The sequence below is a fragment of the Pristiophorus japonicus genome, chromosome 1 (assembly GCF_044704955.1).
Source record: "Pristiophorus japonicus isolate sPriJap1 chromosome 1, sPriJap1.hap1, whole genome shotgun sequence".
Taxonomy (NCBI): Eukaryota; Metazoa; Chordata; class Chondrichthyes; family Pristiophoridae; genus Pristiophorus; species Pristiophorus japonicus.
In genome coordinates this window covers 226,776,426-226,796,897 of record NC_091977.1, presented here as the reverse complement: position 1 = coordinate 226,796,897, position 20,472 = coordinate 226,776,426, and the positions used below count along the sequence as shown (strand labels likewise).

At 45.3% G+C, this 20,472-nt stretch overlaps 1 protein-coding gene across 4 annotated transcripts in view; it reads left to right on the top strand.

The window, feature by feature from the left end:
* Positions 1-20,472, top strand: part of LOC139268710 (amyloid-beta A4 precursor protein-binding family A member 1-like) — a 206,645-nt gene that overhangs the window by 77,002 nt on the left and 109,171 nt on the right. The window contains exon 1 of one of the 4 annotated variants that reach the window (XM_070887315.1): positions 10,055-10,124. The exons of the other annotated variants lie outside the window; for them this stretch is intronic. The gene's annotated coding sequence lies outside the window, so the exon portion shown is untranslated. Of the gene's footprint in view, positions 1-10,054; positions 10,125-20,472 lie in introns of those variants that run through there. 4 annotated transcript variants of the gene reach the window in all.

Here is a 20,472-nt window from a genome sequence, read left to right as displayed (position 1 = left end):
GGGGGTGAAAGCAAGATATCCATGTATACACCATCAGCAGCTTGTCAGTGGGAAGAGATTGTGGGATGAGGGGGAAATGGGATGTGAGAAGAAGGATTAGGAATGACCAAACTGTCATTATCAGCAAGGGCTTCAACGTCTCCCGTTGCCAAGGCCTCAGTCGCTGCCACTCCAGTGATGTCAAGTATGGACTCCTCCACGTGGCTGAAGGTATGTATAGCGGCGTAGCTGCTGTTGTTCCCGGTAGTTATGAACCACCTTTGTCTGCAAGAGAAAGGGAAGTGTGTCAGTGAGTGCAATGAATGTGTTTGGGTGATGTGCCTGCCATAGTTGAATAGCCGTCAGTGTGTGTGAGATGTGGGTGTGAGTGTTACAGCAGTGGTAAGTTTCTGAGAGTGAAGTGAAGCCATGATTGTGAGGTATGAGTGATGGTAGCTAGAGATTGTTGGTAGGTGAGTGCTGGGGTGTGGTGTATTTAGCAGTATGTGAGGCTTGTGATGTGGATGGTGTGATATGGAATTGACTGAAGTCTTCATTCATCTTAACCTGCTGTGTGAGGTCATTAAACTTCTTTCAGCATTGGATCCATGTCCTTGATGTAGTTAGCTATCTCCGGCAAGAGCCTTCTACTAGTAGCCTGGGACAGTTTCCTACCACCCTGCAGGAACCCGACACCTTGCCGCCTTTTGAGCTGCCACTACGAAGGCCTCAAGTGCAGCATCCGAAAACCTTCTTGCGCTCTCTCTAAGTTGCTGAGCCGTGTCTTCAGCCAATGAAGTGCTGCTGCAAAAATGCACCTCCCCTTTAATTAGTGCAGAGACATTTGTCCAAACATTACTGGCATTAGACTGCAACCAATATTGGCTTCCATGTTGAGTCCTAAGCTAATCAGCAGCGGGTTAGCGCAGAGATCCACGCTGCCATAATTAACAGAGCAAGAAATTTGTGTGCTGGACCACTTAGAATGGGTGCAGGCAAATAGCGCTGGCTCTTGACACCGGCCGCTTTCAGGCCTTATCCAATTTCTAGGCCTTGGGGCTGGATTTTAAGCTCACTTGCGCCTCTGTTACTGCGGGGCAGTAAAGGGTATTTCTAGGCATTACGGTGGGCGCCCCGCTTAAAACTTACCGCCCCGCCCTCTAGTTTCACTGAGATCATGACGTCAATCATCGTGCAACGCTCCGCTAGCGCCCTGGATACAAATTTAGGCCCAAATGCCTCATTAAACCCCCGCCCCAGGAAACATCTGAAAAAACAGACGTTCCCAGGGTGCAGCGGGCGGTAATGGCAGTATTTTTACATGGAGGGATGAGGATCCTACATCGCAGTTCACATTGACTGCAATGGCTGCGTGAAGCTCCGACTTGAAAACGGCACTTTTATCTGCCATTACAGTGTCCTTACAAGCTGAGTGAGAAAATGTAATGGGGGCATTGCTAGTTCACCAGCATATCATCCTCCATGGTATTGCCAGGCGGCGTCAAGCTATAAGATGGGCCCTTGGCCATGTCGGGTCAGGGATGAGGAGAAGCCGAAGACATCTGAGGAGGAGGGCTTACCCCCCACAGGTTTACAGGCACCGATGCTCAAATCTCCAGCTCTCTGAGGAGCAGTGTGTGAGAGGCTGCGCTTCCGAAAGGAAGTGCTGACAGAAATATGCCATCTCCTACAGACAGACCTTCAGCTTTACAGCGCCAACAGGACTGCACTGCCAGTTGCAGTTGTAATGTATGCACATGTGAGTGTGCTCACAGATTTGTAGAGCTGTTGAGTTGTGAGTGGCTTAGCCAGTCACTTGATGTTCATGAGACTCCATAAAACCCCAGCCAGTTGGGTTCAGGGAATACCCAATGAGGCATGTGGTTGTGAGCCTGGTGGATGAACTGGTAATGTGTCGTGTGATTGTTAAACCTTGGGTAATAAACCAACTAGTTCTTAATAGCATTGTGTTGCTATGAATTCTTAAGCAAAGAAGCAAATACATTACAGCAGTGGGGAAGACGGAGAGTGTTGCGGAGGCTGCCTCACGCGTTGTCCATGCATCTGAGGACTCCAGCGAGGCCATCACTGCTGACTCAGTGAAGGTGATTGTGGCGCTGGCCTTCTATTCCTCCGGCTCCTTCCAAGCAGCAGCAGGGGACATATTGCAGCATATCTCAGTACTCTGCACATCGCTGCATTCGGCACGTAACAAAGGCTCTGTACGCACGAAGAATGGACTTCATAAAATTCCCAATGAGCAGGGACAGCCAGAATGAGTGGGCATGTGGGTTTGGCAGAAATGTGGGCTTACCAAGGGATCAAGTGGCGACGTGCGGCTCTTGCTTTGGCAGCATCTCCACGCTGCATGCACATGGCCTTGCAAGCGCCATCCCACAATGCAGAGTTATTCAGAAAGCGAAAGGGATACCACTCCCTAAATGTCCAGCTGGTGTGTGACCACACATAGCGCATCCTTGCAGTTAATGCCCATTATCCAGGGGCGCACATGATGCTTTCATCTTGAGTGAGAGCAGTGTCTCACGAATGTTTCAGCGACAAAGCGAATTGTGTGGATGGCTTGTTGAGGACAAAGATTACGGCAGAGCCACCTGGCTCATGACCCCCTCTGCAACCCCACCACAAAAGCTGAGCAGCGCTACAATGAGAGCCATGCAGCCACCCGCAATATCATCGAACAGGCAATTGGGGTGCTCAAGCAGTGCTTCCGATGCCTCGACCGTTCTGGAAACAGCCTTCAATATTCCCTTCAATAGGTCTCCGAATTCATTGTGGTGTGCTGCATGCTGCACAACTTGGCCATCATGAGGGACCAGCCATTGCCAGTGGGGATTGCAGGCTCACCTCAGGAGGAGGAGGACGACAAAGAGGAGTCTGGTGAGGCCCATATTGGACAGCCACCCCATCCATGGGGAAGGCAGCGTGGAGATGCTGCCGGACCAAGAGCTGCACATCGCCAGCTCATAATGGACCGGTTCGCTTGAATGAAGGAAGCTGAGGGATGCAGCTAATACTGGCCATGCTATGTAGAAACATAGAACATAGAAACATAGAAATTTACAGGGCAGAAAGAGGCCATTTCGGCCCACTGTGTCTGCGCCGGCCGGCAAAGAGCCGCACGACCCTTGGTCAGCAGCCCTAAAGGTTACATACAAACTCATGAACAATAACGGAAAGGCAAAGTGCACCCAGCCCAACCAGTCCACCTCACACCACTGCAACACCCCTTATACTAAAAACATCTACACTCCATCCCAACCGGAGCCATGTGATCTCCCAGGAGAGGCAAAAACCAGATAAAAACCCAGGCCAATTTCGGGAGAAAAAATCTGAGAAAATTCCTCTCCAACCCATCCAGGCGATCGAAACTAGTCCAGGAGATCACCCTGGCCGTATTCTATTCCTTGCAGTACTTGCATTATATCTGCACCGACCAATAAAAGGTCATCTAGTCTAATCCCAATTACCAGCTCTAGGTCCGTAATCCTGCAGGTTACTGCAATTCAAGTGCCCATCCAACCATCCCTTAAGTGGTGAGGGTTTCTGCATCCACCACTCTTCCAGGCAGCGAGTTCCAGATCCCCACAACCCTCTGTGTAAAGAAGCCCCCCCCGCCCCCCTCAAATCCCTTCTAAACCTTTCACCAAGTACCTTAAAACTATGCCCCCTTGTAGTAGCCCCCTCCACCAATGGAAATAGACCCTTACTATCCACAATGTCCAGACCCCTGAATATTTTGTACACCTCGATGAGGTCTCCTCTCAATCTCCTCTGTTCCAATGAGAACAAACCCAGCCTATCCAATCTGTCCTCATAACTATAATTCTCCATTCCAGGCAGCATCCTAGTAAATCTCTTCTGCACCCCCTCTAATGCAATCACGTCCTTCCTATAATACGGTGACCAGAACTGCACGCAGTACTCCAGCTGTGGCCTGACCAAAGTATTATAATCATGTGTATCATTCCAAAGTCACCATAAAGGCACATCTCCAGTGAACTTTGGAATGATGCACATGACACCAACGGCAAAGGGTCAAAGTGACATTTTTATCCGAAAAAGTAACAAACAATCCCCCCGCCCCCCCCCACCAAAACAAAACCATTCAATAAACAGCGTTCTGCTGCAAGTAACTCAACAACACGTGTATTAATGAAAACAACTATTTACATGTGTACTCAGAATACATCAAGGCATCTGCACAAGATTGTCCCACGCCTGCTACCCCTCCTCAATGAGACCTCAGTGCCTATAGTAAGGATGCTTGAGGGCTGCTGCTTTGGTGGGCCAGACAGTCCCGATGGCCCAGGAGGACGCCCTGAACCAACTCTGGGCCTAAAAGGTCCGGCTATGGATTGCTGCTCCTCAGCATCGGCGGAAGCAGTCTCTGATGGCTCGGGTGTGAACTGTGTAAGGTGCATAGTACGAGAGTCAGTGGTGGGAGCCGGAATGCTGTCATCCTGAGGAAGGACAACACCTTCCATTTCCTGGGAATCAATGACACTCAGACAGGGCTGGGCCTCAGCATCCGGAACCTGTTGTGTCACCACAACTTGCTGGCCTGCCTTGGCATCCTCAGTTCCCCTTTGGACAGTGGGGAAGACAGAGAGGATGGCAGCAGTCAGTGACCGCATGACATCACCAAGCTGGAGCGTAGCTTGTGTCTGCGATGCGATCACTACTGCAACGTGATCAATGGTACGTCCCACACACTCTGGCACGCCACTGTTGCTGCTGGAGGCCACCTGCCTCTGAGTGGGCAGGGATGGTCTCACTGAAGTCCTCAGATGCAGGGACAATATGTGAGGCAGCCTCCGCAACACTCGCAGCAAGTTTGTCAATGCTCTCGGGGATCCTACCCAATGCAACCATGAGCTTGTGGCGCATTTCTGTGTTCTCCTTGGACATTGCCACCAAGTCCAGGTCCACGTCTAGCTGTTCTTCAGCAGGACCACTGTGATGACTCGCCCTCCGGGGAGCTGGCCTCTGAGCTTCCCCTCCTGCTAGACGTTGCTGTTGGCCACTGGGGCCAGGAGCCTCAGAGTCCTCAAACCCCGGGAAATGACCTTAATCCCCAGATGTTGTGTCGGCAGACAGTGCGACTGTTGGGCTGTGAGGTTCAGGCAGCACACTTTCATCCCCTCCCTCGTTGTCTCCCCGTGGCCAGATGTAGATGCCTCACAGGAAGGCTGGCGCATTTGTGGCTGGTCATCTGTAAGCAGAAAACAAGAGGTGGGGGGGGGGAGCGGGGGCAGGGTGATGGCAGGAAGGTGAATTGTACGTACATGTAAAGGGGCTAGGCCACTTCATATTAGCGGTGAAGGAAGTCACATCAATTGCAAGTTCCATTTACATACCCTCACTGCCCGAAGGGGGCTCAGCATTGCTCCGGCCACTGTGAACTGGGATGCCCATGAGAGCTGAGACTCGCTGCTCGTCGTTGCTCCCATCTGTTATGGGAGAGCTTGGCCAGCAATAAGAGCACGAAGAAGGGTTCAGTAAGGGTCCACCTCCTGTTGTGCCACATGTGCCTTCCATAATTCAATAGCTGCCACTATGTGGATGTGCAAATATATTCACCTCAATCTGTGTGGCTGAGGTTTTTCAAAGATTGGGAGGTGGTGAGAGGCAGGTGGCATAGCGACAAAGGGTGATGTTTAGGAAACGCATATCAGCAGTGAGAGTGGAGTGCTAGGAGGCTTGACAATGATTAGGGCACAAGAGGGTATGTGCATCCTGAATGCTGAGACAATGGCTGGAGAAGAGAGCCTGCAGCTTTCTGCTGCATTCTGCAACCCACACCATGGCCTGCAACACATTGAGAAGGGGCAGCTCCATCAAATAATTCACATTGTATGAGGCATTGATCTTGATGCAGGTCTACATAAATGTGAAGGGTACTCACCCTGACAATCCTCGTGACGTCGTTGGAGACTTCTTGCGACATTGTGTGCCAGTGCTGTCACGTCCTGTGCTATCGCCCTCCCCCAACCAGATAGAGTGAAGACCACCTCCTTTCAATGACCTGCACTAAGGCCTCAGCAATCTCTGGAGAGAATCGTATGGCATGCTGCCTGCTCTCTTGCTGCGCCATCTCTGCCGCTGTGTGTGAAGTGGGCCGGGTGATCTGCGCATGCGCGCAGGAAACCACCGCGCCCCAAAATACCACCTGCGCCTGGGAAAATTGAAAGGCGTCTGCGCATGCGCGCAATGTCGATCTCTTTTAGCACCATGATTTTTGGCTGGGGCGCAAAAACGCCCTTGTGTGATGCCTGATTTTGCTACCCCGAACATGGAACCTAATTTTTTGGCGAAATTTGCATTTGAGGGTGCAAACTTTTTCCAGGCAGTATCAAGGCCGACATTACCACCCCAAAATCTCAAAAGCCGAAAATCTAGCCCATAGTCTTTAGGGGAAATGGCCATTGGACCCAACATGGCTGTCACTTTTACCTTTGTATTAGATTGACTTTTGCAACCTGCAGCATGAGCAGGAGTGTCATATCAGTACTAGTTCTGTGTGTCATTGATTAACGAGCCTGATTCATTAATGGTAACTGCAGAATACCTGTCTGTTCAGCAGCAGATGGCTCATGGCCCTGGAGACAACAGCGGGAGTCCTACCCTCATACTTTAAAAATAATTAGGACCTCCGAGGCGGTGTTCATGGGTAGTCTGATATTCACTGCAGTCCCGACATCAGCTGAATGCAACAACATTAGCTGTTCAGCATAGTCCAACAAGTTAACTGGAGCAAAATATCACAGGACTGACACAAGATAATAAATAGTGGACATCTTCCTGATGTTACAAAAATAACAGGGCCTCACTTTTAAGACTATTTACCTACTACTTTACAAAACTTGTTTAGCATGTCATTAACAGTTCTAACAATTCTTACCTCCATACTGGCCAGTGACTGTGAAATAAATCATATCTTGTACTGATTGTAAAGTTCTTTCACTGTTGATTTTAAAATTCTCATCCTTGTGTTCAAATCCCTCCATGGCCTCACCACTCCCTACCTCTGTAACCTCCTCCAGTCCTACAGCCCTTCAAGATCTCTGTGCTCCTCCAATTCTGGCCTCTTGTGCACCCCTGAATTCCTTTGCTCCATCATTGGCGGCCGTGCTTTCAATGACAAGGTCCTAAGTTCTGGAATTCCCTCCCTAAACCTCTCTGCCTCTCTCTATCCTCCTTTGAGACACTCGTTAAAAAGTACCTCTTTTAACCAAGTTTTTGGTCACCCGTCCAAATAGGTCCTTCTGTGGATCGGTGTCAAGTTTAGTTTGATAATGCTCCCGTGAAGCGCCTTGGAATGTTTTACTACATTAAAGGCGCTATATAAATACAAGTTGTTGTTGCTAAGGAATAAAGGCAAAATCTGTTGTCATTAGCATGAAGCAAGCTCCTCCCACTTGGACAGGTGTAGGAGAGATGGATAAGGTAAACTGCAGTGAACAAAAGAGAGAGTAAAAGTAAAATAAAGGGGAAAATAAAGGCAATAGTTTACAAGCCAGATAGTGACACTCACCATTACGCTTTACACACCTATCTGTGCAGGTGTGTATAAATGATCCCGTGGCAGTATTTGAAGAAGAGCAATGCAGTTCTCCCCAGTGTCCTGGCCAACAATGATCCCTCAACCCATACCACCAAAAAGCAGATTGACTGGTAATTTATCTCCTTTACTGTTTGCGGGAGCTTTCTGTGCGCAAATGGCTGCTTTTGTTTCTCCTACATAACAACAGTGACTGTGCTTTGAAAGTATCTCTTTGGGTGTGCAGCGCCTTGGGGCGCCCTGAGGATCCGAAAGGTGCTATATAAACACAAGTCTGTCCTCCCCATCAGTTAGCGCGGGAAATTAAGGGATGGCAAATAAAATAATCTCTTCAAAATAATGGGGGTGGGGAGAGGGAACTGAAATAAAATCTTAAATTATATAGAATTTTACATAACAGGAACAAACCATTCTGCTCAACTGGTCCATGCCGGTGTTTATGCTCCACATGAACCTCCACCTGCCTTACTTTATCTCATCTAATCAGCATATCCTAATCTTTTCTTCCTTGTGTGTTTATCTAGCTTCCCCTGAAATGCATCTATGCTATTCGCCTTAACCACTAGTTCCACATTCCCACTACTGAGTAAATAAGTTTCTCATGAATTTCCTATTGGATTTATTCATGACTGTCTTATATTTATGGCCTCTAGTTTTGGTCTCCCCCACAAGTGGAAACATCTTCTCTATGTCTACCCTATCAAACCCTTTCATAATCTTGAAGACCTCTATCAGGTCACCCCTTAGCCTACTCTTTTCTAGAGAAAAGAGGCTCAGTTCCAGAATGAGAGCAATTGCAAAAAGATGCGCTTAACAACACGAAGAAGAGTTGAACAGCCATGAATTGACCCTACCGACTTTTAGAATGCTTAAAACGTTGTGTGTGGTTCGCAGTAGTGTACAGATTTAAAAACTGGACCTTGAAAGCTGAATTAAGGCGGCTGGAAGTGTTTGAATTATGGTGATGCAGGCAAGAAGAGTGAGGAGAGATTGGGCTCTTGAAGCCGTGCAAGAAGCAAGAGGATGTAAGGCCAATTTATGATGAGAAAATTGACACACTGAGTGTATGAATGATTTGGGTGCTGTGAGAAAAATTGTTGAAATCGTCGCTGTCTGGAAAAGTTGGTGTCTGTAGATTAATGGCAAAAAAGAGCAAAAGCTCTGTTGCCCTTATCCTAACTCGCACCAAGTCCAGTTCCTCCCCATCACCCCCTGTGCTTGCTGATCTATCTTGGTTCCCGGTCCAGCAGCGCCTCGATTTAAAAAAAATTCTCATCCTCCATTTCACACCTCCATGGCCTCTCCCCCTCCCTATCTCCCGTAATCACCTTCATCCCTAAAATACTACAAGATATCTGCGCTCCTCCAATTCTGGCCTCTTACGCTTCCCCGATTTTAATTGCTTCACCATTGGCGGCCGTGTCTTAGCCTAGGCCCTAAGCTCTAGAACTCCCTTCCTAAAACTCTCCACCTCTCTACTTCTCTCTCCTCCTTCAAGACGGTCCTTAAAACCTATCTCTTTGACCAAGCTTTTGGTCACCTGACTTTATATCTCCTTATGTGGCTCGGTGTTAAATTGTGTCTGACAATTGCTCCTGTGAAGCGCACTTGGGACATTTTACTACATTAAAGGGTCTTTTTTTGCTCTATATAAATGCAAGTTGTTGTTGTAGCTAGGTGAGGTGATGGGATGTGGGTAGGTGTAACATTTTGGGTAGATATAATGGAATGATAGTCTTCAGTAAATATGGAGTGCATTCATCGCTAATCTTGAGCGAAGTGCTCAGCGAGGAAGAGCTGCAAGATTAAGAAACCTAAAGTTAACGTATGTAATGAAGTGTAGTATGCATGGGCCATTTTGTTCCCCTTCTGATTGTCTGGACTGAGGCAAATTGCTGGTAAACTCACCATCTTCCATTTTAGCGCAATTGAAAATGAAAACATTTGTGTTTTTTATCTTTTAATATCAGTATGTACAAAATCAGTACAAATAGTATTATTTCATAGGGGAAACTAGAACTAGGGGGCATAGTCTCAGAATAAGGGGCTACCCATTTAAAATGGAGATGAGGAAGAATTTCTTCTGAGGGTTGTAAATCTATGGAATTCTCTGCCCCAAAAGAGCTGTGGAGGCTGGGTCATTGAATATATTTGAGGCAGAGATAGACAGATTTTTGAGCAATATGGGAGTAAAGGGTTTTGGAGAGCGGGCAGGAAAGTGGAGTTGAGTCCATGATCAGATCAGCCATGATCTTATTAAACGGCGGAGCAGGCTCAAGGGGCCAAATGGCCTAATCCTGCTCCTATTTCTTATGTTCTTATTTCAGTCAGGAGTTCAAAAGATAACATGTTAGTTTTCACCACTTCAAAAGGGATTTTAATTGGCTTCTGTTTCTATTTAATTGGATTGGAAGATTTTTTGTATGGGACAAGGGGCCGCCTTCAATATAAATATAAACGATCAATTCTTGTGTGTTGGCAGGTGTCAGAATTTACTTGAGAAGTGCCTCAGCATTCAATTCAGATGTCAAGAATATTTATATGAATTTCATCATTGTGTAAGGTCAGATTCTAATGTAGTTTTGCTGTTCGTGTGTATTAAAAATGACTTGTTGGTATGCAGAAGAGCAGTCCTGAACTGTACAGCACAGAAACCGACCATTCAGCCCAACTGATCTGTGCCGGTGTTTATGCTCCACACGAGCCTCCTCCCACCCTACTTCATCTCACCCTATCATCATATCCTTCTATTCCTTTATTCTTCATGTGTTTATCTAGCTTCCCCTTAAATGTACCTATACTATTCGCCTCAACCACTCCCTGTGGTGGTGAGTTCCACATTCTTACCACTCCCTAGTAAAGACGTTTCTCCTGAATTCCCTATTGGATTATTGGTGGCTATCTTATATTGATGGCCTCTAGACTTAGTGGCAACATCTTTGTAAATTGTTCTAAATCCATGAAGTGTCATCCCATTGAATCCTTAGAAGTTAATATTGTTCCTACATTACAACAGTGACTACACTCCAAAAGTACGTCATTGGGTGTAATGCACTTTGTGATATCCGGTGGTTGTGAAAGGCGCTAAATAAATCCAAGTCTTTTTTCTCAAGTTCATAAGCTTTCCTATTTTGAAGGGATTTCAAATAAGTGGATGGAAGCCAGGCTAATGCATTACTTAAGGCCTTGACAGCTTCAAGCTCTTCACACACTTTGAAGTGCAGTTAGTTACTGTTGTTAGGCAGGCAAATTTGGCAGGCACTTTTTCTTTCATGCACACTCGCAATGAACCATGAGATGAATGGCCCAGTTTCTCTGGTGGTACTTACTCGAGGAGGAGTGTTGGCCTGGTTACAAGGAACTTTTCCTGCTCCTCTTCGTAGAGCACCATGGGATCTTCAATCCACACAAAAACATAAATAGAATCAGGAGTAGGCCATACGGCCCCTTCAGCCTGCTCCGCCATTCAATAAGATCATGGCTGATCTTCGACCTCAACTCCACTTCCCCGCCCTATCTCCAAATTCCTTGATTCCCTTAGAGTCCAAAAATCTATCGATCTCTGTCTTGAATATACTCAATGACTCAGCATCCACAGCCCTCTGGGATAGAGAATACTAAAGATTCACAACCCTCTGAGCGCAGAAATTTCTCCTCATCTCAGTCTCAGGATAAGGGGTCGGCCTCAAGACTATGCCCCCTAGTTCTAGACTATCCAGCCAAAGGAAACAGCCTCTCAGCATCCATCCTGTCAACCCACCTCAGAATCTTGTGTTTCAATGAGATCACCTCTCATTCTTCTAAACCCCAGAGAGTATAGGCAAGTTCAACTCAATCTCTCCTCAGAGGGTAACCCTCTCGGTCCCAGGACCTCAACTTGAATACGTAGACGGGGATCCTGGTTTACTATATTTTCTGAAGATTCCTGATTGATATTCTGAAGGTTAATGAAGACAAAAGAGTCTGTTTAAAAAAAAAAGGAGCTTACGTATTTCACACACACCTCCCTACTTGAGGGTTTTAGCTGAAGCCATTCAATCTGATACGAATTTAAACTCTCATAGGTGTCCTGCTGCTCACTCCTTTCAGCGGAGTACAAGGTAGAAGGCCGCACTGGAGGGTTCGGCCACAGCACAAGACTGTTTCAATATAAAATCAAAGCCAGCTGGCAAAAGAAGCAGGGGAGATGAGAATTTTTTTTAATGCAGCGAGTTATTGTGACCTGGAATGCACGGCCTGAAAGGGTGGTGGAAGCAGATTCAGTAGTAACTTTCAAAAGTGGAATTTGATCGATATTTGAAAAGGAAAAATTAGCAGTGTTATTTTCTGGGAAAAGAGCAGGAATGGGGTGACTAAGTGGATAGCTTGTTCAAAGAACAGGCACGTTAGGCTGAATGGCCTTCCTCTGTGCTGTAAACTTCTATGATTGTATGTGAGTTAGGGTGAGGAAAGTTAGCAGATTAGAAATCTGCCTAGTTTCAAATCATAAAAGATTACTGTTTTAATATTTCTTGATGGTGATTTTGGTCGCTGGCCAGTTGGTGGTAGTTTAATTTGTTTACTGCTTGCTGAAAAATGACTTTGTAGCAATTGTCCCATTAGTCTTACTTCAATTTCAGGTAAAATAATGCAACCAATTATCAGAAGTAACCTTGATTATTATTTGTACGGCAAAAACATTACCAACACCAATCTACTTGGCTTTACAACAACAACATGCATTTATATAGTGCCTTTAACTAGGTAAAACGTCCCAAGGTGCTTCACAGAAGCGTTATCAGAAACAATTTGACACCGAGCCACATAAGGAGATAGTAGGACAGGTGACCAAAAGCTTGGTAAAAGAGATAAGTTTTAAGGAACGTCTTAAAGGAGAAGAGTGAGGCAGAGAGGTTTTAGGGAGAGAATTTCAGAGTTTAGGGACTAAGCAGCTGAAAGCATGGCCGCCAATGGCGGAGCGATGAAAATCGGGGATGCGCAGAGGCCAGAATTGAAGGAGCACAGAGATCTTGTCAAAGGAAAAAAAAATAAAAGCACTTCTGGTGCAAAGGAGAGACATTTAGCAATTACAGTCAGGCTAAAAATAGTCTGCACGAAAGGCAATTGCTTTATCACAAAGATGTGCTGTGACGCAGCTCAAGTAGACATTGCTGCCGTGCTATTAAGGATCTCTGCATGATTTTGGAGCTGTGTGACAAACGGAAGTACATTTAAAAATAGTACTCTATTACTGTCTGAATATGTTTCATGTCTCCACACTATCGGTGTCATGAAAACATAGATTTTAATAAGGATCATTTCAATTTAATTTGAAGTTGATTTATAAACCTTCCCACTGAGAGAGTCTGTGAAAGGAAGAACAAAAAGAAAGTGCACAGAGGATGGGGAAAAATAAGTGTAATCCTTTCCCATTGGATTCTTCCCCAGGAATAGGTGAACACACTGCCTGATTTCATGACTCTTTGACTACAATGGAGGGAGATACCACAACGACCTCTTCATCGCACTTTATCAGCATATCCTTCTATTCTTTTCTCCCTCATGTGTTTATCTAGCTTCCCCTTAAATGCATTGCTGCTTTTTATAAAATGGAGACTAGAACAGTGCGCAATATTGGTTCTAAATTTTTCAGAATTCCCTCCATAAACCTCTCCACTTCCCTCTCTTTTAAGACTCTCATTAAAACCCACCTTTTTGACCAAGCTGTTGATCACTTTCCTAATATCCCCTCTCTTGGCTATCTACCATTTCTCTCTAATTTCTGTCTCTAAGAAGCACTTTGGGACATTTTCTTTATATCAGAGAGGCTATCCTTTGGATGAGATGTTAAACTGAAGTTCCATCTGCCCTCTCAGATTGAATGCAAAAGATTCCAAAGCCTCTATTTTGAAGAAAAGCAGAGGAGTTCTCCCTGGTGTCCTGGCCAATATTTATCCCTCAACCAACATCTCGAAAATAGATTATCTGGTAATTATTTCATTGTTGTTGATAGGACCTTGCTGTGTACAAATTGGCTGCTGTGTTTCCTGTATTACAACAGTGACTACATTTTTTAAAAAGTACTTTATTGGTTGTAAAGCATTTCGAGACATCCTGAGATGGTGAAAGGCGCTATATAAATGCAAGTTCTTTTAAGCTGAAAGTAAATTTAATTCACAGAACACATTGGGGAAAAACCATTTATGCGTGACATTACCTTTTAACGAAAATATCTAGAGTTACGGCACAATAACCTGCATTTGTATAGCGCCTTTAATGTAGAAAAGCACGGTACTTCACAGAGAAGTCGGAGAGAAATGGATGCTGAGCCAAAGAAGGAGATAGAGAACCAAAAGCTTAGTCGAAGAGGTTGGTTTTAAGGAGGGAAGTGGAGAAGTTCAGTGAGGGAATTCCAGCTCGAGGAGGAGGGGTGGTGGGCATAGATGTCTGAAGGCTGCCAGTGGTGGAGCGAAGGGAAGAGGGTTGCACAAGAAGCCATAGTCACAAGTACTAAGAGTTATGGGGCAGACAGGGGACATTGTAGGGCTAAAGGCAGTTACAGCAATAGGGAGGGCAAGGCCGTGAACGCATTTAAGCACGCGGATGAGAATTTTAAATTGGATGTATAGGGGAGCGGGAGCCAGTGTAGCTCAGGAAGGACATGGGATGATGGGTGAGCAGGACTTGGTGTGGGATAGGATGCGGGTAGCAGCGTTTTTGGATGAGCTAAAGTTCATGGAGAGTGGAGAGCACTGACGAGAGAATTGGAGTGGTTAAGTCTGAAGTTGACAAAGACATGGCTAAGGGTTTCTGCAGCAGATGGGTTGAGGCAGGCAATGCTACAGAGGTGGAAATTAAGGTCATCCAAAACTCTGCTGCCCATGTCCTAACTCGCACCAAGTCCCATTCACCCATCATCCCTGTGCTCGCTGACCTACTTAGGCTCCCGGTTAAGCAATGCCTCATCCTTATTTTCAAATCCCTCCATGGCCTCATCCCTCCCTAACACTAATCTCCTCCAGCCCTACAATCCTCCACGATCTCTGCGTTCCTCCAATTCTTGCCCATCCCCGATTTTAATCGCTGCACCATTGGCGGCTGTACCTTCAGCTGCCGAGGCCCTAAACTCTTGAATTCCCTCCCTAAGCCTCTCCGCCTCCCTACCTCTGCTTCCTCCTATTACAGCTGGGATGATGGAAAGGCACATATGCTTAAAACTTTCTCTCCCTAGACTTCTCCGTCTCTCTCTTTCCTCCTTTAAAACGCTCCTTAAAACCTACCTCTTTGACCAAGCTTTTAATATCTCCTTATCTGATTTGGTGTCAAAATTTGTCTGATAACGCTCCAGTGAAGCACTTTGGGACGTTTTATTATGTTAAAGGTGCTATATAAATGCAAGTTGTTGTTGATGGAAAGGATATAAAGTTGGAAGCTCAGGTTGGGGCGTCAAGATTGGCTGTATCCTTCTCATGAACATTTTCTGCTGCCTTACGTAATATTTCAAGACTGCACTGCGATCTGTTTTTCCCACACAGACCTAACACAGGGTTACCACTATCAATCAAGATTGCCTTTTTAAGCAGTTTTCCTCTACGCAGCTATTGCAGATGTACAGATGGCTACAGTAAAGGTGTTACAATTAAGACTATAACTTTGAAGTCTCACGCAGAAATAATTAGCAGGGTGACTTTACCTACAGATGTGGGCGACCTCTCACTGTTTGGGAAGGAGAAGGGTGTGAGGCATAACGTCAGGTACAAATGTTTTGCAGAGATCCTATATATAAAAGGCAAAATACTGCAGATGCTGGAAATCTGAAATAAACCACCATCACACTGTTACTTTTGCAGCTTTGAGATAAAGATTGTTCGGTATGATTCTATATATTTCAAGGCCAGCATTTATTGCCCATCACTAATTACCTTTGAGAAGGTGGTGGGTGAGCTGCCTTCATCTGTAAGGTGAATTTTTTGCAGCAGTTTGATATAACTGGGTGGCTTGCTAGGCTATTGCAGAGGGCAGGTTTGGAGTCACATATAGGCCAGACTGGGTAAGAGGAGCAAATGTCCTTCGCTAAAGGACATTAGTGAACCAGTTGGTTTTTTAACAACAATCTGATGGCGTGAAGGTCACCATTACTGATACTAGCTTTTTATTCCAGATTTATTTAATTAACTGAATTCAAATTCATAAACTACCATGGTAGTATTTGAAATCAGTCTCCTTAATTATTAGTCCAGGCCTCTGGATTACTAGTCCAATAACACTAGGCTACCATACCCATATTATTCTGTAGTCTAAAATAAGTTTCCTTATTGGTGATTTACCTCTTGCCATTAGCAATCTTTAAAATTCAGGTAGACCATAAAAATATGATTAATAATCAATATTAGTTGAGTGTCCCTGACTAGTGCCTTGCAGCCTTATTCTCCCACTCTCTTCCTGTCTCGCTCCAGGCAGACTCTCCTGCCCATACTCTGGGCTAAAGCCTCTAGTTAGCCTAATTGAACAAATATATAGATCCAGAATTTGTGGTGGGTAATAACAGTGAACGAATAGCGTTCGAAGTCATTACCCCAACGTGGAAATCCTGATGTTGCGGACTCTTGTTCCTCCTCCGACTCTGACTGCGCAGTGACCGCCCCCCCCCCCCCCCCCCCCCCACCCACCAACCCACAGCCGGCAATGAGCATAATCTGTCAAATCAGGGAAACTGAAGCAAACTTTGGCTCTTCCGCGATCATAAGAACATAAGAAATAGGAGCAGGAGCAGGCCATACGGCCCCTCGAGCCTGCTTCGCCATTTAATAATATCATGGCTGATCCGATCATGGACTCGGGTCCACTTCCCTGCCCGCTCCCCATAACCCCTTATCCTCTTATTGTTTAAGAAACTGTCTATTTCTGTCTTAAATTTATTCAATGTCCCAGCTTGCGCAGCTCTCTGAGGCAGCGAATTCCACAGATTTACAACCCTCTGAGAGAAGAAATTTCTCCTCATCAGTTTTAAATGGGCGGCCCCTTATTCTAAGGTCATGCCCTCTGGTTCTAGTCTCCTCTATCAGTGGAAACATCCTCTCTGCATCCACCTTGTCAAGCCCCCTCATAATCTTACACGTTTCGATAAGATCACCTCTCATTCTTCTGAATTCCAATGAGTAGAGGCCCAACTACTCAACCTTTCCTCATAAGTCAACCCCCTCATCTCCGGAATCAACCTTGTGAACCTTCTCTAAACTGTCTCCAAAGCAAGTATATCCTTTCGTAAATATGGAAACCAAAACTGCAGGTGTGGCCTCACCAATACCCTGTACAGCTGTAGCAAGACTTCCCTGCTTTTATACTCCATCCCATTTACAATAAAGGCCAAGATTCCATTGGCCTTCCTGATCACTTGCTGTACCTGCATACTATCCTTTTGTGTTTCATGCACAAGTACCCCCAGGTCCCGCTGTACTGCAGCACTTTGCAATCTTTCTCCATTTAAATAATAACTTGTTCTTCGATTTTTTTTCTGCCAAAGTGCATGACCTCACACTTTCCAACATTATACTCCATCTACCAAATTTTTGCCCACTCACTTAGGCTGTCTATGTCCTTTTGCAGATTTTTGTGTCCTCCTCACACATTGCTTTTCCTCCCATCTTTGTATCGTCAGCAAACTTGGCTACATTGCACTCGGTCCCTTCTTCCAAGTCGTTAATATAGATTGTAAATAATTGGGGTCCCAGCACTGATCCCTGCGACACCCCACTAGTTATTGGTTGCCAACCAAAGACTGAACCATTTATCCCGACTCTCTGTTTTCTGTTAGTTAGCCAATCCTCTAGCCATGCTAATATATTACCCCCAACCTCGTGAACTTTTATCTTGTGCAGTAACCTTTTATGTGGCACCTTGTCAAATGCCTTCTGGAAGTCCAAATACACCACATCCACTGGTTCCCCTTTATCCACCCTGTTCGTTACATCCTCAAAGAATTCCACAAATTTGTCAAACATGACTTCCCTTTCATAAATCCATACTGATACAGGTGATAATGTTAATCCAGGTGTTAACCACCCCATTAAAAGTTGGACCCTTTTGGATTAGGTATAACTGGGTTTGAACAGCATATTGACTGCCAAACAAATGTTGTAACCCTGGAAAAACTAAGTTTAATGTTGTGGAGTGTCAAATTTATCCATTTTAATAAAAACTAAAATATTTAAGAAAGTTTAAACAAATGTTTTTATTTTTTTAAGTTTGTTCATCCTTATTCCAGGTTTACCTTTTCCCCATGCAAGAGCCCCAATCTTTGTTTGGCTCTCTCATAGAAACATAGAAAATAGGTGCAGGAGTAGGCCATTCGGCCCTTCGAGCCTGCACCGCCATTCAATGAGTTCATGGCTGAACATGCAACTTCAGTACCCCATTCCTCCTTTCTTGCCATACCCCTTGATCCCCCGAGTAGTATGGACTACATCTAACTCCTTTTTGAATATATTTAGTGAATTGGCCTCAACAACTTTCTGTGGTAGAGAATTCCACAGGTTCACCACTCTCTGGGTGAAGAAGTTTCTCCTCATCTCGGTCTTAAATGGCTTACCCCTTATCCTTTGACTGTGACCCCTGATTCTGGACTTCCCCAACATCGGGAACATTCTTCCTGCATCTAACCTGTCTAAACCCGTCAGAATTTTAAACGTTTCTATGAGATCCCCTCTCATTCTTCTGAACTCCAGTGAATACAAGCCCAGTTGATCCAGTCTTTCTTGATATGTCAGTCCCGCCATCCCGGGAATCAGTCTGGTGAACCTTTGCCGCACTCCCTCAATAGCAAGAATGTCCTTCCTCAGGTTAGGAGACCAAAACTGTACACAATACTCCAGGTGTGGCCTCACCAAGGCCCTGTACAACTGTAGCAGCACCTCTCTGCCCCTGTACTCAAATCCCCTCGGTATGAAGGCTAACATGCCATTTGCTTTCTTAACCGCCTGCTGTACCTGCATGTCAACCTTCAATGACTGATGTACCATGACATCCAGGTCTCGTTGTACCTCCCCTTTTCCTAATCTGTCACCATTCAGATAATAGTCTGTCTCTCTGTTTTTACCACCAAAGTGGATAACCTCACATTTATCCACATTATACTTCATCTGCCATGCATTTGCCCACTCACCTAACCGATCCAAGTCACTCTGCAGCCTCATAGCATCCTCTTCGCAGCTCACACTGTCACCCACAAATTTGGAGATACTACATTTAATCCCCTCGTCTAAATCATTAATGTACAATGTAAACAGCTGGGGCCCCAGCACAGAACCTTGCGGTACCCCACTAGTCACTGCCTGCCATTCTGAATTTTTTAAAATGTTAGAATCAAAGAGTTCACTCACTTCCTGGTTTTCGCTTAGACAGTTAGTTGATGTCACAGCAGCTTTTGTTGGGGATTCCTCATTAACTTGCGCTGATTTCAACTGCAGATCGGAACAGCCGAATGTGTCTCCACAGTGGTGGGAAGCTTACTTCGGGGCCAGTAGAGAAACGCCTTTGTTTTGCCACTGACCGCAAATAACGGGCCATTGTACATAGCTCTGGCTATACGTCCCAAAGCGCTTTACAGCCACTTTTTAAAGTGGAGTCACTGTTGTAATGTAGGAAACGCAGCAGTCAATTTGCACACAGCAAATGACTCTGTTTTTTTAGTGATGTTGGTTGAGGGCTATTATTAACCAGGACACTGATGAGCAAAATAGTGCCATGGGATCTTTTACATCCACTTGAGAGAGCAGACAGGGCCTTGGTTTAACGTCTTACCTGAAAGGCGGCACCTCTGACAGTGCAGCACTCCCTTAGTACTGCGCTGGGTGTGTCAGCCTAGATTTTGTGCTCAATCTCTGGAGAGGGACTTGAACCCCTGACCTCCAAACTCAATGACAAAAGTGCTAGCCACTGAGGCACAGCTGACATTTATTACAATTAAAAGACTGTTTAATTAATTTTTTTTAAAGAACTAAAATCTGCCTGATTTAGATAATGGTGCAGGGTAGTACATCTTTACCAATTGTCGTTTAATAGAAATTTTGGCATGCTGCATAATACAGACTATCTGTTTCTGTAAGTAAGAGGCAAGATGGGGGAATAAGCTGCGCTGCAAGCATTGATGTTGTAAAAGATCATTAGTCAGGGTAACATCAAGAGCGCGTGACACAATTACTTTACATTAGGGAGAGCCCATGGCACGGCCTGATAGCAGCAGTGTAATAGTTTTTTTGGAAGCTGGGACTGAATCAAATCCAGAGAGAAGCAGTGAAGGTCACCTCTGTCTGATGTTTCTTGAGGGTGGGTATAATAAATGAAATGAATTTCGGTCATGTCTTTAGGGATGTCTTGCTAATGTAATGCTGTCTCTGTTTAAGACCCAGGCCTGCAACACCGAGGAGGTGATGGCTAAGTGGATGTGGCACTGAAATAGTAACTGCGTGGTTGTGAGTTCAAATGCCACAATGGTCATTTGTGAATTGGAATGTTGAAAAAAATCTGCTCATTTGTGGGATGGCATCTGGAAAAAAATTACCATTAAATCTGAACCCAACTGGGTTGGGGTTGCTAGTGACCTTTCACCACTCCCTAGTCTGGCCTACACGTGACTCCAGTCCCACAATATGTGGTTAACTCTAAAAGCTCTCAAGGCGATTAGGAATGAAAGATAGACTTGCATTTCTGTAGCGCCTTTCATAACCTCAGGACGTCCCGGAATGCTTTACAACCAATTAAGTACTTTTTCAAGTGTAATCACTGTTACGTAGGAATGCCAATTTACGCACAGCAAGATCTCACAAACAGCATCATCATCATCATAGGCAGTCCCTTGGAATTGAGGAAGACTTTCTTCCACTCTTAAAATGAATCCTTAGGTGCCTGAACAGTCCAATATGAGAACCACAGTC